This window comes from Protopterus annectens, chromosome 12.part0 (genome assembly GCF_019279795.1).
Source record: "Protopterus annectens isolate FY-2018-M chromosome 12.part0, PAN1.0, whole genome shotgun sequence".
Taxonomy (NCBI): domain Eukaryota; kingdom Metazoa; phylum Chordata; order Ceratodontiformes; family Protopteridae; genus Protopterus; species Protopterus annectens.
The window spans coordinates 471,455,821-471,473,235 of record NC_056746.1 but is presented as its reverse complement, the minus strand read 5'-3'; positions in this window follow the sequence as shown (position 1 = coordinate 471,473,235).

Here is a 17,415-nt window from a genome sequence, read left to right as displayed (position 1 = left end):
TACCATTGTCACTGTAGATACTTTCCGGTATGCCAAATCTAGGAATAATCTCTTTAACTAGGGTCTTTGCAACAGTGGCTGCATCTGGTTTACTAGTCAGAAAGGCCTCCACCCATTTGGAGAACATATCCACAATGACAAGGCAGTACTTTTTGTTTTCACATTTGTTCAATTCTATGAAAGATAGTATCCATGCAGATAGTATGAAATGGATATGCTGGTGTAGGGAAACTCCCTTGCTTGGGCTTTAATGCCCCTTGTGCATGATGTTTATTACAAGTGTGACATGACAGGCAAAACTTTTTAGTGTAGTTTGTAAACCCGTAGATAGCGAATACCCGATTCACTAACTGTACCATCCCCCCTGTTGAGACATGGCTCTGCCCATGGCTCAACAAAGCTGCATATCTAAATAAATTAGACGGTAATATCGTTTTTTTCCTCTTTAGAGATGTACAGCCCTTCCTTGAGAATTGCTCCTCGTCTTTTCCATTTTTGTTTTTCAGCTTGTGTAGTAAGTGTCTGCATTGTTTTCAACATTTCTAAGTCTAAAATCTCAGAAGGTTGTAATTCCTCGTTCAAAAGAAATGCTTCTGAGGCTGCTTGCTTTGCAGCTGTGTCAGCTCTCACATTGCCTTTTGAAATCCTATCTTGTTGTTTTGTATGAGCTATGAATTTACAAATAGCTAATTTCTGAGGCAACTGAACAGAATCTAACAAATCTAAAATAAACTGTGCATGGATAATTGGTTTGCCAGTAGATGTTACCATTCCTCGATTCTTCCACTGTTGTGCAAAAACATGTACAGTAGAAAAAGCATACTGGCTGTCTGTAAAAATGTTTACGCTTTTACCCTTTGCTAAGGTACATACCCGTGTCAAGGCAATCAACTCTGCTGCTTGTGCAGATAAGTTATGTGGTAGAGGTTTCGCTTCTACAATCTCAATATCAGAAACTACTGCATAACCTGTTAGGTTCTGTCCTGTAGGACTCCTTTTGCATGAGCCATCCACGTAATATGTCACCTCAGCATCATCCAAGGGAACATCCGTGAGGTCTTTTCTAGGCAGTGTCTTTTGCTCAATTACCTGCAGGCAGTTATGGGGTGTGCCATCCACAGGAGTTGGGAGCAAGGTAGACGGATTCAAAGTAGTACATCGTTCAATTGTCATGTGAGGTTGGCTCAGCAATATAGTCATACAAGAAAGATGCCTAGCAGGGGAAAGATATGCTACTTTTTCTTGCAGTAGAATTATTGCGACTGCATGAGGCACTCTCAATGTGAGAGGGTGGAATAACACTACTGAGGCTGAAGCCTGCACTGCCATTGCAGCTGCAACTACTGCTTGTACACAGTGGGGTAGAAACTGCGCCACTGGGTCCAGTTGTGATGAATAATAAGCAATGGGGCATTGTTTGTCCCCATGCTGTTGAGTCAATATAATCTTGCTTGCAATCTACAGTTTGGAAAAAACATTTGTGATAATTTGATAATCCTAAAACTAATGATGATGCTATTAATTGTTTCAGCTTGCAGAAAGTTAATTCTACTTCTGGTGTCCACTGTATTAAATCTTGTGCTGCCATAGGCTTCTTAAAAATCAGGTCGGTTAAAGGTGCAGATTCCAAAGCATAGTTTGGGATCCAGCTCCGACAAAAATTAGTCGTACCCAGGAAGGACATCATTTCCTTCTTGGTTGTGGGTTTAGATGCTTGTAAGATCGCTACTTTTCTGTCCTCATCTAATGTTCTGCCATCTTTGGATATTACATATCCAAGGTATTTCACTTGTTTTCTCCAAAGCTGCTACTTATTTTTGCTTACTTTGTGTCCTCCAACTGCTAGGAATTTTAATATCTATAGTATCTTCCTTACAATCTTGCTGGGTAGGGGAGGCCACCAGGATGTCATCAACATAAAGTAAAATTTGACTACCTCTCGGTGGAAGAAATCTCGCTAAATTACTTGCCATCTTTTGTGAGAATATTGTTGGGCTTTCACTATAACCCTGTGGTAGTCTCATATATGTATACCGCTTCCCCTGAAATGTAAATGCAAACCAATTCTGGCTGTCAGGGTGTATCGGTATCGAAAAGAACGCATTGCTGATATCTACCACAGAAAAATACTTCTGTTGAGGTTTTAAATCATTCAACAAGGTATGCGGATCTGGCAGCATAGGTGCTCTTGGTATTACTGTGTCATTTACAGCTTGTAAATCTTGGACCATACGCCATTCTCCATTTGCTTTTCTAACTGGGAATAAGGGTGTGTTACATGGTGAATCGGGAGATTCCACCAGTATTCCCTTCTTAAGCAAAGCTGCTATGATAGGTTTAATACCTGCCTCTGCATCTTTTCTCAAGGGGTACTGTCTCTTTTGTGGTCTAAATGCTGACTTTGGCGTGATAGTAACTGGTCCTGCTGTGCGAATAAGTCCTACGTCTGACTTTCCTGTTGACCAGAGAGTTTTTGGTATGTCTAACAATGCTTTTTCTTCCTCTTCTAATAAGAGGGTTTCTCAGCTGTCTTTGCTGGACTGCAAGCTAACAGCTGGATGTGTTTGTGTTATCCAGTTCAGTTTCTGTCTTTGTATTCCCTGTTCTGACAGTTCTGATTCTGTCTGTTTTTCCCATTTTGTGATTTTTTTCTCCTAGGTTTACCCATTTTAAATCTTTCTCTTTAGTTAAACTAACATGCGGTATTAGATTTAATTTGTAAAGTGAAAAGAACTCCTGGGGTAATGAACAGCTAACTACACTGTTCCCTTTCATGTCCCAGTACAAATTACTTAGTACTAATCTGTTTGCATGATTTCTAAACAATTCTTGTTCATATTCTTTGTCAGGTCCTGGTGTATTACAATAATACAGAGTACAGTGCAACAGGTGTTGTATGTCAATGCAAAGGGAGGGGAACTTACTGATAGCTACATTCATTAACTCTTCAGTTAGTGCTCCAGGGCCAGTCATAACTAAGTCCTGGCTGTACCAGTAAAATGTCTCACCTTCCGTTCGCATTGCAAAAGTATTGGTTTGTCGCTGTGCTTCCATACCCTGCATGGTTGGAACTACTGCTATGCCTAATAGTTGCATAAGATCTCTGCCCAAAAGGTTCACTGGGCATTTTGCAGAAACAACAATTTTGCTTTTCTGGGTTAATCCTGAAACAGGATCTGTTATTGTAATGTTATGGGAGAGAGGCTCCCAATACAGCTGTCCATTAGCTGCTTTTACTAGTATAAAGTCATGTGATTCTGAATTTTCTGGTAGTTTGGAGGGGTGTACCAGGGTTCGTGATGCCCCTGAATTGCACAAAAATTTGACTTCCCTCCCTTCTACCAGGAGCATCACTTCTGGTTTTGTGTCAGCTAGATAGAGCTCTAAACTCAATAAGGCTAGGTCTAATATTTTATTTTCTTCACTATCGGTGGTTTCCTGCACTTCCTCTATTATCACATTCTCTGTTCCTTCTATCACATTGTCATTTGTTTTTTCTCTATTATTCCTATCTAGTGATTCCTGACTTTCATATAGTCAGTCCTCACCCTCATCGTTTTTGTCGTTCACTGCTGCCTTCTTATTTTTCCTGCAATCCCTTGCCATGTGTCCCTTTTTTCCGCATTTGAAGCACTTACCTCTTTTCTTTCTCCCTTCAAAGTCCTCTGATCGCTGATCAGATTGTTTGTTTCCCTGGGCATTCTTTTTGCCCTTTTGTCCGGACTGTACTAAATAAACTTCTCCATCTTCCACAGCAAATACTTGGGCTTTCTTTTTCTTTTTGTTGTTAAAATGCCTTTCGGCATGTCTAGCATATTCAAGCAGTGATTGTAATCTGCTTGTACGATGATCTACCATATGTTTAGTAATGAAACTACTTATGGGTGCAATACTGCCTTTCAAAAATGCATTCTTTAACTGCTGCTCATATGGGGAATCTTGTGTCTGGTCTTCAGGCACTTGCATTCCACAGTGATTGTTAAAACATTCTAATAATCTGGCAAAATATCTATCAACAGTTTCACTTTCTTGTTGGATGCATTGATTAATGCAAGTCCAGTCTGCCCTAGGCTTCCATTTCTCAGAAATTTGGTCTGTCAGACCTTTCACTCTGTTATCTAGTTCTGCGCTGCTATGTGGGAGGGGCCTAAGTGCAGCATCACAGGGATTCCAGTTGCCACTGATCATGTGCCAATCGGGACCTACTATTTGTCTGACTACTTTTTCTACTTCCTCTCCATTTAAGTGATAACTTAATCTCATGCCCTGTAAGTCTTCTAAGAACTTTCTAAAATTAACTTTTGGATGGGGAATTCCCTCTGTGGCTTTCCGGATGTCTTCTGGTGTCCACGGTCTGTATACTAAGAGAGTTGGGTCCTGCCCTTCTTGTCCTGCCTGAGGATTTGGTACTTCTATGAGTGGGCATATCTCTTCTTCACTCATAGCCCGTGAATTTCCATTCATTTGATATAATTCAATATCCCCTTTTAAATTACGTGTTCGAGACCTTGTCTCGATAGGATCTTTAACAAACGGTAGTGGTTTTATAGGAACAACTGGATATCATGGAGGTGGGTCAGGTAGTTCTTTTGCTTCATATTCCAGTAAGGGAGCTGGTAAGGGAACCGGAACGGGCGGAGGGGCTGATGCTATAACCAAGTTATTATCTTCTTTGTCTAGAAACATTGCTTTTGAATTTTTATTCTTTTGTTCTCTTCGGTTTACTTCCTCAATCCACCTGCGTGCCTGAGGAACTCCTAATTTCCGCTGTTTTTTAACCCGACCTTTAGAATCGGTTTTTAACTGTCTAATAAGTTTGATAAGCGAGGATCTTTCAAGTTTTCCATCAAATTCATATTTATTAACCCATTTAACATAATATCTAACATTGTAGGCGTGCTGTGATTGCATATATTTTGTGTCTTCGGTTAACGGTGGGCTTTGGGGTCTTTTCATTTTTGTGCATGTATTACCCATTTTGTTCTAACCTTTTAAATGTTACGTAACCCTTTTATTTTTAATGTGGTACAACCAAGTGTTTACAGTCCCTTCAGACTACCTGCCTACTCATTCTGTTTCCCTGATCTATGACAAGATAGCAATATTTCTGTCCCTGAATTTTAAAAAATTCTCACAGAACAAATACAATCAAGTCCCTGATCTAAAACAGAAAAAAGTAGATTCACCTTACCTGAGCCTCAGCGATTGGTCACTCACTGTTCAAATGGAACCCGCCTTCAGTCGTAGATCAGAAAAGTGGTTGGCCTCTTTTGCACGACAATTCAGTCGGAGGTCTTTCAATGAAGAAGATCCAATGTGGTATCTTCCCTGCGCAGTTTCATGCCACCACCTGGCCCATCTGATCCCAGGCTAAACTAGGGTTTCCAGTCCGAAGGACCAAAAAATGTTAGAGAAAAATACTTCAAAAGACCAAAAGCATAAGATTCAGTTCAGGTATCTTTATTCTTGCGCAAGGAGACAAAAAATGCAGTTACAGAGTTTGTCTGACTAAATCAGGAAGTGTCACAGTTATTATACCTTTCTTTCAAGACATTGCCCACTACGACTGACGTAGCAGATTACAAGTTCACAATTTTGTTACTTTACAGATGTTTCTCACATTTCTAGCTGACTCTTCAAAGTTTAAAAAAGATTTTTTCAGTAAACAGGATGGCCTTGACGACCACCAGTCAATTATAACTTTCTTGCTATGCGATGTTACAAGTCTAGGTACTATGGCTAATTCAAGCACAATGCAAGTACAGATTTCTGAAGCAGTTTATTGTTTATAGTATCTAATTATCTTGCAGCTTGTGCACTTTTTCATCAACATGAACAGAGCTTATTGCCCATAATGAATGGATCTACAGAAATTATTATTATTCTCCTTTTAATTTCCTGACCTAGCAAAAAATCACCTGCTTTCCAGTACATTTCCAAGGCATAAACATGTATTTTTCTGTGCTAGCAAACTAGGTCAGAGTGCATCTTGCAGTATCAGAAAGCACAATTTCAGAAAAGCATATTTTCAGTTTCAAATAGAACTAATGCTGCATATAGAATAAAAACGTGTTAATCTTCCCTTATTAAAATAAGCATTGCACACATATGTTAATACATATTTTTCTAACAGATATAGAGTCTGCATATTTCTTAATGAACCATGAAAACAACTTGCCTGTCTGGTAGTTTGCTATTGGACATAGTTTGTATTAACATGTGAGTTCCTTTGTGGGAGATTATTTTGCAGTAAAGTTCCAGAGGTGCAGGTTTGGGGGAATTGAATAGAGTGGTTACTGGAGATGTACTACTGAATTTGGTAGCAAAGCTGTAGGGGATAAGAGACTGCTAAATATTTTGCATTTTGGTGCATCTAATTAGTTGATTAACCTTGTTACAAAGATGCCAGGGATTAGACAATGCTGAGGTTTGCCTGTTACATCAATAGATGCCTTTTGTGTGTTTGGTTGATATTTTATTTTTATTTTTTGCTGGAATTACATAAGGATATATAAGTATCATGACCACGACCAAACTACATGTGCTCCGAGGCTTTCCTAGCATCATCTACTTGTTTGAAAACATGTTAGAGCTTGGATGTCACTCATGGTAGATATGTTGTTTACATTGTCTCAATCTGCAGAGAAAAAATTATTTTGTATGTTGAGGATGGCTTCAACTAGAAAAAAGGCTACATTAGTGATGGTGTATAATATAAGCCAGTTTATATTGTTAATGGTGCTCTCACCATTTTGCGAGTTGGCTGGAGTATTGTTTTGCAAAGGGTGGAGGATTGGTAGGGCTTTAAATGTCTTTAAGGAGTAAATGAATGATAGGCCACATGGTTGCTAATGTCTGGAGGATGCACAATTTTGGATGCAAGATAAAATGGCTGGATTTTAATTAGGATGTCCAGAAGAGTGTTATTATTGGTTGCATTGCTGGGGCTAGTCAATCCCTTATTCAGTTAGTATTAGGCATGACCAGACAGGATTATATCAAGGTCATTTTTGTAAAGTCCAAGGAAGTTGGTACTGAAATCATTTAGAGTTAGCATGAATTTCTTTTTCAGATGTGCTTTAAAATGCTTGTATGCAGTTTTTGAAATTTGTTAGAGAGACTGCTGAGAGAAGGTATGCAATTGTGTCTTTCTTGGTAGTGAGAAGTCTGCAAATAACTAGTTATTTTTTTTATCTGTGCAGGATGAGGTCACGATGACATTGTAATTTAGAGTTAAGTATCATGCATTGCTTACCATATGGGTTCCTGATTTATCCAAATGAGTAATGTTACAGTTAGTGAAGTAAGAGTGTAATGTGTCTGTGTGATATTTTAATCAAGTTTCGTTTAGAATGCCGATGTCTAGAATATATTTTTTTTCAACAGAGCAGAACTTGATCTAACTTGCTGTTCATACCTCTACAATTAAGGAACACAAGTTGCATGTGTTTTGCACAAGTTGCTGGTATGATTTGGAGATGTTACTTTGGTTTAGTGAAATTTATGGACCAGGGTTGGAGTAGGCATCACCAGACATAAATATAAGGAGTGCAAGTATTTCAAGAGATTTATGAGATCTGTGAATGGTTTTCTGTGTTGGTTTAAGTATAGGAGTTAGTATTTGGTTCCTTTTGGTTGTGGATAGTACTACAACTGGTATCTGGAATGTGGGTGGTCGTAAACACAGTGAATGGATAAGCATTTTTTTTCTCTGCGTCACTGTGTGGCTGTTATTGTATAGTGACTATTAAAGGAAGCTTCTAGAGATGAAAAGGATGAGAAGTAAGAGAAAATGAAGGTTATAAAAGCTGGATAGTTAATATGAGGGGATATTAGACATGTGTTTATGATACTGATTCAGCTCTAATCCAAAACACCATTGAATATAATCCACCCGGAGGTGTACCGAGCAGGATCATGGTCAAATGGGGCCCTAGACATAGTAATGGATCACCCCTCCCACAGCCATTCCAGTGTCCCATTACTTGGCTATTTCACCCCAGTACCATAAACATTCGACCCTTTCAGTGTACATACTATTTTCTTCTTTACTGACACAGTGATTAGAGATATTTAAAACTTTTATTTTAAATTTAAAAACGCAAACACTAAAAACCATTTGATAAATAAAACAATACAGTCTCACAATGAAAACAAACTTACTTAACATGAACAGTAAGCTTCTCTGCCCTTGAGACTAGCATTCATTGAAATGGCATTGAAACCAACATTCAAAGAATGTGCATCTGACAAGTGGCTGTTTAAGTTTATCTTTGGGCTGTTTTCAAGTCATAGGCCCTTTGCAGAAGTTTTTTGGACCATGAATAAATGCACATGTTCTTTGATATTCCATGCTGATTGTATTAAATTATAATCCTTGTATAAAACAGCACTACTTGTGTTTTAAATTTGAAGGTTTGAACATTTTATCCAGTAAACAATAAAACAACCAATAATGACAAAACTACACATTACAGAACATTTCAACCACAAAAGGCCACTCAAACTTCTGTCATTATAATCCACCAATATCAGTCTATATATTGAAATCTCTGCAAAATTAAGTCATCTGAATAAATCCACATTAAAGAGATCTATAACTAACAAAGAGGTTGCTCTTTACATTTCAGTGTTCCATGTACACGTTCAGTGCTTGCTCCCCTTGAAGAGTAAACTGTCCCTGTTGTGCTTAAAAAGACTGATAAGCTGATAATACTGCAATAGAATATGGCTGTCAAACCAGCAACAAGCTCGAATCTCATCCAAAGGGGGATACAGTGAGGAGTACAGCACCTCTATTCCCCTTAAAGGGAGCACTACAATATCAGCACTCTATCTATACGGTGTGGGAATATAACCCACAGCCCTCTGTACCAAAAGCAAGTAGACTACCTGCTATGCTACTAACACTGCTTTTAAAGGGTACAACACAAACACTGCTGATGGTCATTTATTAAACAAAACAGTTACATATTGAAAACAGACTTAGCATGGGCAACAGTAAACTTCTCTTCCCTTGAAACTCCACATTCCTTGAAAATGCACAGAAACTCAAAATTCTTTGAAAAATGCACAGAAACTCAACAGTATATGAAAATACACTGAAACTCAACAGTCCTTGAAAGCAGTTAGACAGTTGTTGTAGAGGATTCAGGCTCTATGGTTGTGTATTCAAGGTACACAGTTTGAGCTTGAATAAGTTAAGCAACCTGGCATTCCTAACAGGAACATTACACACACAAACACACACACACACACACACACACACACACACACACACACACACACACACACACACACACACACACACACACACACACACACACACACACACACACACACACACACACACACACACACACACACACTACCTGTGTTTCACAAAATGGCAAGGAACATGTCACAGCCATACTCAAGTCTAATTGTGCTCCACTCTATAAATAATCCATGCTCGAGTGTAATCTTCCCTACTCTAAAGTTTAAATAAATGTTCATTGTGATACTAAAGATGCATGCAAGGATGCTATTAAGAGCACACTCTGTGAGCATTCATAAAGAAGAAATGTATGTTTTGTGGCAGTATCCTGGCCAGTGGGCTCGCCCTGGCTAGTGGGCCCCCCCAGGCCAATGATCCCTAGGCAACTGCTTAGGTCACCTAGGGCTGGATCCAGCTCTGGTGGTATGTACCTGTTGAAACATGCTGCTCAACTCAAGAAACCTAAGAGACTGATAACCAAGAGTCACAGGCCTCAAGTCCATTACTGTACTCCACGGTGATCTGTTCAGCATTACATGCAATGAAAGATCCTACTTTACTTGGCCTACCATGTCTTCACAGAACTTATGGCTCCTCAAACACCCATATAAAGGATCTCAGTCTTTGTCAACAAAGGCAGTTGGATACACTGGCACCATATTTATTTTCAAGTATGCTCACTACCTCTGATTTAAACTATGCCTACATGTTAAGAAAAGTAGCACCCTTATTACATTCAAGACTAACATCAATAACTCGATGGGCATTAAGAGATTCTAACTGGGCCTATCTTGTGTATCTCTCCTTGAGACTGGATGAAACTCTTGATAAGGAGTATTCTAGTGTAGGCTAGGAATGGTATATTGATGTAGTGTCTAGTATTTACCTATGAGCCAATGAACCAGATTTGATTCAGATGGGACAGATCTGTGTCCCAGAGACTCCCCCCATCTATGGAATAGACTCCCTCTCCACATCAAGCAGAGTACCTCTTTACCCCTTTTTAAGTGCAACCTGGATAACTGGATGGGAAATCGAAAATACATCCTTGGGATTCCACCTGTGTCCCTGCTGGACAGGGGCATTGGGTCCTGATTTGCCTATACATGGGCTAAACTCTTGTCTAGGCTTATAAGGGCCCCAGGGCCAATAACCTAGTAACTTCCTATGATCCTATGATCCTATAAACCATGCAGATGATCTGTGCTAGATAATAGCAGAAGCTCCCACAACCACTTAAATGTACTAATAAAATGCTAGCACTATAATAGGGAATGAAATGGTAGCCTGTGAATCATGCTTACAATGTGAGTATGGAATCAGGGGGTAGTGCAACTTGTAGCTACAAAGTAGCAGGATGCACTTACTCATGCAGTTCTCCTGCATAAGTGCATGACCACAAAGTGCCATGAGGTATGCATTCTTACAAAGCTGCAATTCATATCACAGATGTGAGGCAACAAGTATAGTGATTCATAGATACTCAAGCAACCTGGTTACATTTGCCTGTTGGGTGCTCAAAGAGGTAAAAAGTTTCATTCATTTTGAATATGCCTCAGTTTTTGTATGCTAAGTCACACACACTTGCATTCACTACATGGAGACTTAGCTATTGTCAGCATTAGGAAGAACAGCAGAATGTTCAAGCACCTGGAACAGCTCTTTCGTAGGAGTTGCACAATAATCTGCAAATGTACAGTATGTTATTTTAGCCTAACTTCCAAAGGATCTACACCCTTGTAAAGGACTTCAGTTTACATAAGGATTGCAACATCAATATAATTACCTGCATATATTAAGTGTATATAGATTATACTGGCAACAATATATACCATGATATCATGACATCATATCCCTGTACATTCTTGTCATCACTTATGGAAAGACTATACTCTGCATAATGTATGTGTAGGCCTATGGTATCATGTAAAGCATTCCTGTATCTATACATGTGTATCTCTTCCACTGTAACATGGTGTAAATGTATCACTGATGTTTCTCTAAGTGTCTCCTTTGTTGGCATGAGGAATGACTGCCTTACTTTATGCATACATATGATCCCTAACAAAAAGGGTAGTCCCATTAAAATGTAAATGTGCCATTGTGTGGCAGCGATACCTGCTGTATGTATGTCCATATTTGCTTCTCTCTCTCCAGCTATAGACATGTCCCTATAGCAATCCCATCCATCATACTATAATACTCCTGATGTTTATAGCTGTCATACTGCCTGTCTGCAGTATGCATCCTGTGCCTTGATTTCGCATTCCAAGGATGAAGTGAACAGCAAAGGCAATGGCTGGACTGTTTCAACCTTGTTGAAAATGATATCCTGCTAAACAGTCATGAGCAGTGGCTGTTGGGGAGAGGGGACGTTGGCCAGACTTCACTGTACCAGGTGTAGTAGACAATGGCTATTTACTTCAATGCAGTGATGGAAGCAGACTGTGATGTCATACAAGGGAAAGGCACATTCCTTAGCAAATGAGAGGTATGAGAGGTACCTACCAGGAAGAGGGTATTGGGGAGCACCAGAGAAGCAAAGTAAGAGGATTTTTTTTATTCCTACAGGAGGGTCAATGGTACTGAAATCATCCCTGGATGAGTGGACTCTGTCACTGGGGTGAAGTAGCATTCATACTTTTTTGTGAGTAATGCACCAGTTTAGTATCAAACTTTGAAGATTTCTGTTCCGCAGCACTGCAGATACACATTGCATGCTGACCACAGTACACACTTCTTACACAGTGTTATAGGATCATCTGGTATCCAACCATGTTAGGATGGCAGTGGAGGTAGGCTAGGGTTATATGCTACATCTTGCATGGACATCCTTAGTATGCATGCCACAGGGACACAGATGTAACATTGGTGCTCATTCTCAAGCCAGTGTGTTTTTCTTGTGTATAACAGAGCAGGCCACTACTGTGATGACACCTGTAAAGGCTGGGGCAGGACAACATGCTGATGTCTACACACAGATATCAGTCAGGTGGCATACTGGAACTGTATAATTCTGTCCAGTGTGGATATCCACCCACACAGTACAAGGTGAAGATCTGGCCTTCATCACAGAGGTTCATAAGTATTTACTAGGCATGCAGACAAGAAGACCATTAAGGACCATAGTACAATTGTAAAAATGACCCAGAAATGGAGTAATCTTCACCCTCTTTTCTTCTCCCACTTTTAAAAAAAACTTCACTTCTAACATTTTGCAACCCTTCAGGACAAAGCCAGAAACAGGGAAATTGGGTAGTATGGTGGTTCAATAAATCCAGTCATTCGTGTTATAGAATGGTTTGTCACTCTTGTTCTATACTGGTTAATTAGGCTGTATTTTTATGGCTATAACTTTCTTTGGTTTTACTACAATGATGGACGGAATTAATACAATTTTTGGATTTTAAAGAAATGACCAAGAGTGTTGTCTATTTAAGTGACTTACTCAGAGTCAAATACTGGGAAAACTGAGACTGATGGAATCAAACACTGGACTACAGGAATCAACTTAGTAATGCCTGACAGGTTCAGTCTGCACTAATAGCCATATCTATGGATCTGGTCACTCTGTCTGTCCATCATCCCCAGTGGGGGAGAGTAATCCTTTGGCTATGAACAGCTATGATGCTCCCCTGTAGCTACTAAGCACTCTACTTCTGATGTTGGCATATTCACCATAGTGCAGCCTTGCAAGGGTTCACAACACCATACCACATCATAGTTAGTCTGTGGCATGTGTGTGGCACTCAGAATCTACCAGTAGATGTGCCAGACTACTGTACAGCTACAGTTCTCTGCTATATAGTCATATATGAGGCTCATTTCTGTGTTGCATGGCATTCAGGCGGATGTCACACACCATTGCCAGCAGTCCTGTGATGATATGGAGTCCAATGACACTGGAATGATTGTCTGATGAGGTCTATGATGGCACACGTGGCATCTTTCTCTGCCACCATTTGGATGATTGCCAGTGTCATCATCACTGCCCACACTAACAATACTATCCATGGTTGCAGTAGAACACAGACCTATCAAGGATATCTGTGTAGAGATGCTATTGTAGGGTACATAGTCCTTACCTCCATCTGGAAGTCGTCATGATGGACAGAGGCAACACTCAACCTCCACTGTCAGGACACTTCATATGTAGACTCTAGGTCATAGCGCTGCAGTCTTACACCATCTCTACAAGGGGGAGGCTCATAGTCCTCTATAACAGGCCAATGATGTAGCCTCAGGTCATGGTTACTTAATATTACCCCAAACCCATTGTAGAAGGAAGTTGTCTCTGGCAAAATACTTGTCTCCTGGTGACTTCCCTAGCTCCTGTTATGTGCCCCACACACCCAGTGTTTAGAATATTTGGCATTGTTTCTCTTGGCATCTATGCACTTGATGATGTCTCTGACCCACCCTTCTCTCCATCATATGTTGAGTATGTGATAATGTCTAACACAATGTGGCATACATTGACCAGCACAACCTAATGATAATGCTGCATGCATCGTGCTTGTTCTGTGTGGCACTGCACTGACACTGTGTGCTTGTCAAACTCCATACTTCTGGACTAAACATTGCCTTTTTGCCAGTGTAGCCATGTACTATGTCTGCATTTCACTGTCAGGAAGGGGGTGTAAAGCTGCTGATTGCTCATGGTCTGCATCACTCTTATCAGACAATGTCACTGCACCAACTTTTCTGCTGGCCATGTGTGCATTGCAGACTGTACTGGTATCATGAGGCTGCCTTACTGGTTTCCACAGAAAGTATATTACATAACATGGATTTACATGCATACTGCACAAAAATTCAACAGCTGTTTTTGCTGTCACAAATCATCAACTACATTGGTGATGGAGTGTAGGAGATACTGAAAACAGTAATGAGGAATGTTGATTTTGGTGCGGAAATGTATGTGTGGCAAGTGGGGATGAGAGTGTATGTGTATAGGTGAGTGTTCATGGGATAGGGTTAGAGTGAGTGTTAGGGAAGGAGATAAATTTGGTGTTGTCCATGTGTGGTGTTGTTTGTGCACTATGTAAGTGTGTCTTGTATGGTAGTACTGTTAAGGAAATGTTTTTTAGTAATATGTGTAGGGCTGGGGTTAGGGGGTAGGGTTAGGGTTAGGATTAGCACATATGTATAAGGTGGTGCAGGTGGGAAAACTTAAAGTATGTATCAGAAAGATTTTGTTTTTTTTTTTCACTGATTGCACAGTGGTGCAGTGAGAAGCATTATCACCACACAGCAAGAGGATATCTGGTTCAGCTTTTGGCTGCAATGCATTCTGTGCAGTCTACATGTCCTTCCTGTGGTCATGTGAGTTGTCCCCAAGTTCTGCAGTTTCCTCCCATCTCTGAAAGACACACATTTGACAGACTGGTGAATCTAAGTTTCTTCTCATGCATGCTTGTGTGCATGTGTGTGTGTGTGTGTGTGTGTGTGTGTGTGTGTGTGTGTGTGTGTGTGTGTGTGTGTGTGTGTGTGTGTGTGTGTGTGCATGTGACATATGGATGAAAGGCCTAACATTCTACCTCCATTTCCTACTTGCCTAAGTAAACTCTTTAGATAATGATGCCTATTCTCATGATCACTGTCAAGAGTATGATGTGACTTGTAAACATTAATGGATGAAACTGATAGTCAGAACCCCATTATATAAGCCAGAAGCCTGGAGACAGAAATTATGAAAAATATGAAATGGTATATTCAGCAGCTTATATGACGTCTTCAATGCATGCTTTCTTAATGCCCATATAGCCATCCATCTCCTGCATGAGCTTTGCAGCTAGATCCTGTGAAATTGTCCCTTACCTAACTATCCTGAATCTTTTTTTCTATATCAGTCCGCTGTGAATTGTTCTGTTACTATACCAGCCCAATAAAACAGATAATATGTGGAAAGGCAGATATAAAAGCAATGGAATAAAATGCCTAGCAACACTGTACACTTTCCATTTTGATACATTTCATACCTCAGATTCATTTATGCCCCAGCCCACATTCTCCATTAAAGTAATTCTGCATTATATGCTGTTTACCAAGTCAATATATCTCTCTCTTCCTGTGTATGGTTACCAAAACTCAACAGATACACCAGATGTGCTCTTCTCAATGTAAGGTAGAAATGGCCGATAACTACAGTGTCCTGGAGTTTACTCAAATGTCTCTGCACCCCAGCATCGTGGTTGTCTGTTTTGCTGTTTTTTCACACTGCATTGAGGCATTGGATCATTTATCTCCCTTTCCTTTTCATGTCTTTTTTGTGACCATAATTTTAAGCATCTAACTTTTATTCAATATACTCCCAGAAAATTACACAAACCTGCATATGGTTTGCATTAATTCCTAGCCTCCTCCTGCCCACCCATTCAAGCAGTGTTTGTATTTATACTGCTACTTTAAACACAGAAACTAAAGCTCCATATTTAAATAGTGATCTGGACATTTTTATTTATTAACAAGAGACACCCATTAGACATTTGATCTCCTTTTTGTTCGGTATCAGACAGCATACAAAAGGAGAGACTGAAGGAATGAAACATTGAATTACAGGAAGAATCATGTTATCTATGCATACCTTAATACTTTAATCTACTTCCAAAAGGATCACAGCAAGAATCAAAATGTGACATACTGTAAACAATGACTTAGACGAGGTAGCACATACATGTGACAGACTTATAGGGAGAACAATGCCTTTTTCAGAAATCAGCTATGAAAATCAACACATCTGGTTAATCTAAAAATACTCAATAAATTAAAATTAGATTTTCCAGCATGTCACTTAAAACTTTCCAGCAGCCGACTGCCAAAACTGTATTCAGTACTGGTATCAGAAGGACTAATGTAGCAAATGCTAAAAATCCAACATAGAGAAAGATATCTGACCATTAGACACCTTGAAATAGTATAATTGGGCAGTAGCTGTAGTTAAGTAATTTAAAAGTTAGGGTGTTCAGTAACAGTGAGACATGGGCTTGTACTGGGTATAGATCAATGTCTGTGTGTATGCACCTTTAAGAAGCTATCTAAGGGCTTGCACAAGTGTATAAATACTGAGCAAGTGTGAGCCTGACTGCCATTTTGTAGTAAGTTATTGAGATGTAAGCATGTATGTCTGTAAGGTCTGTCTGTTAATCAGTTTGTTTATATTTTATGATGTTGCTATCCATCCTGATTTGTTTCTATGTAATAAAGCATCTAAATGAACTACCCCACCTGTTTGTCATCTATGTTAGAGAGGGAAAAGCGACATGGTGTCAGAAGAGGCATGGCCAAATGACTTGTTGCCACTAAGAATTCCAGTTTCTCCAATTTAAGTCCAAGAGGCACCCGGTTGGTATTGGAGGAATATAAAGAAGTGGATCATCCCTACTGCACGTATAATTCATAAAACAGGTCAGAATCAAATTTCAGATGTTAAAACTTGCTCAAATAATTTCTTATTCACAAAATATGAAATGAAGCATACAGAATGCTCTAAACGATATTCAAATAAACTGATATGTCTGATATTGATAAAAATATTCGATTTACTACAGAAAATGTTTGAAATGAGGTCAGAATTGCATAAAATAAATAAAATAAGGGAAACTACCACATTGTCACTAAGCACATACTTTACGTATTAATTAAAGATATCTGAGTTATCAGAAGTGTTTGACGTGTCCACATGTTTGTGCAGTATTACAGTAAAGTTATTTCACAAGATAAAGCCATTTCAGAGCAAGATTCACAAAGTACAGTATTTCAAAGAGTTTATTGTGCATTTGAATGCTATTAAGAGCTCTCATAGCAGAGCTTGTTCATACATGATTACAAGGGCCATATTTTCAATGTGTTTGTGCATGGCAGATGGATTTTAAAAACCCAGTGTTCTTGTCTTTGGCAATAATATTGCAGAGAACTGGAGAGTGTTTGAGCAAGAGTACAACATTTTCATACATGCTGCTGATAAAGATGACCGTACAAAGGCATTTATTCTACTTAATTTTGCTGTGTCAGAAGCCATTGAAAGGGAACGTTCATTGCGTATGCACCTGATATCTTTGCAAGAGAGGGGGAAAACCATCATATTGTTGTACTGGCTGAGTCAAGGGTGAGTGCTTAAAATGTAAATTCAGAGAAATGTGTAACCCCCAAATGAATGT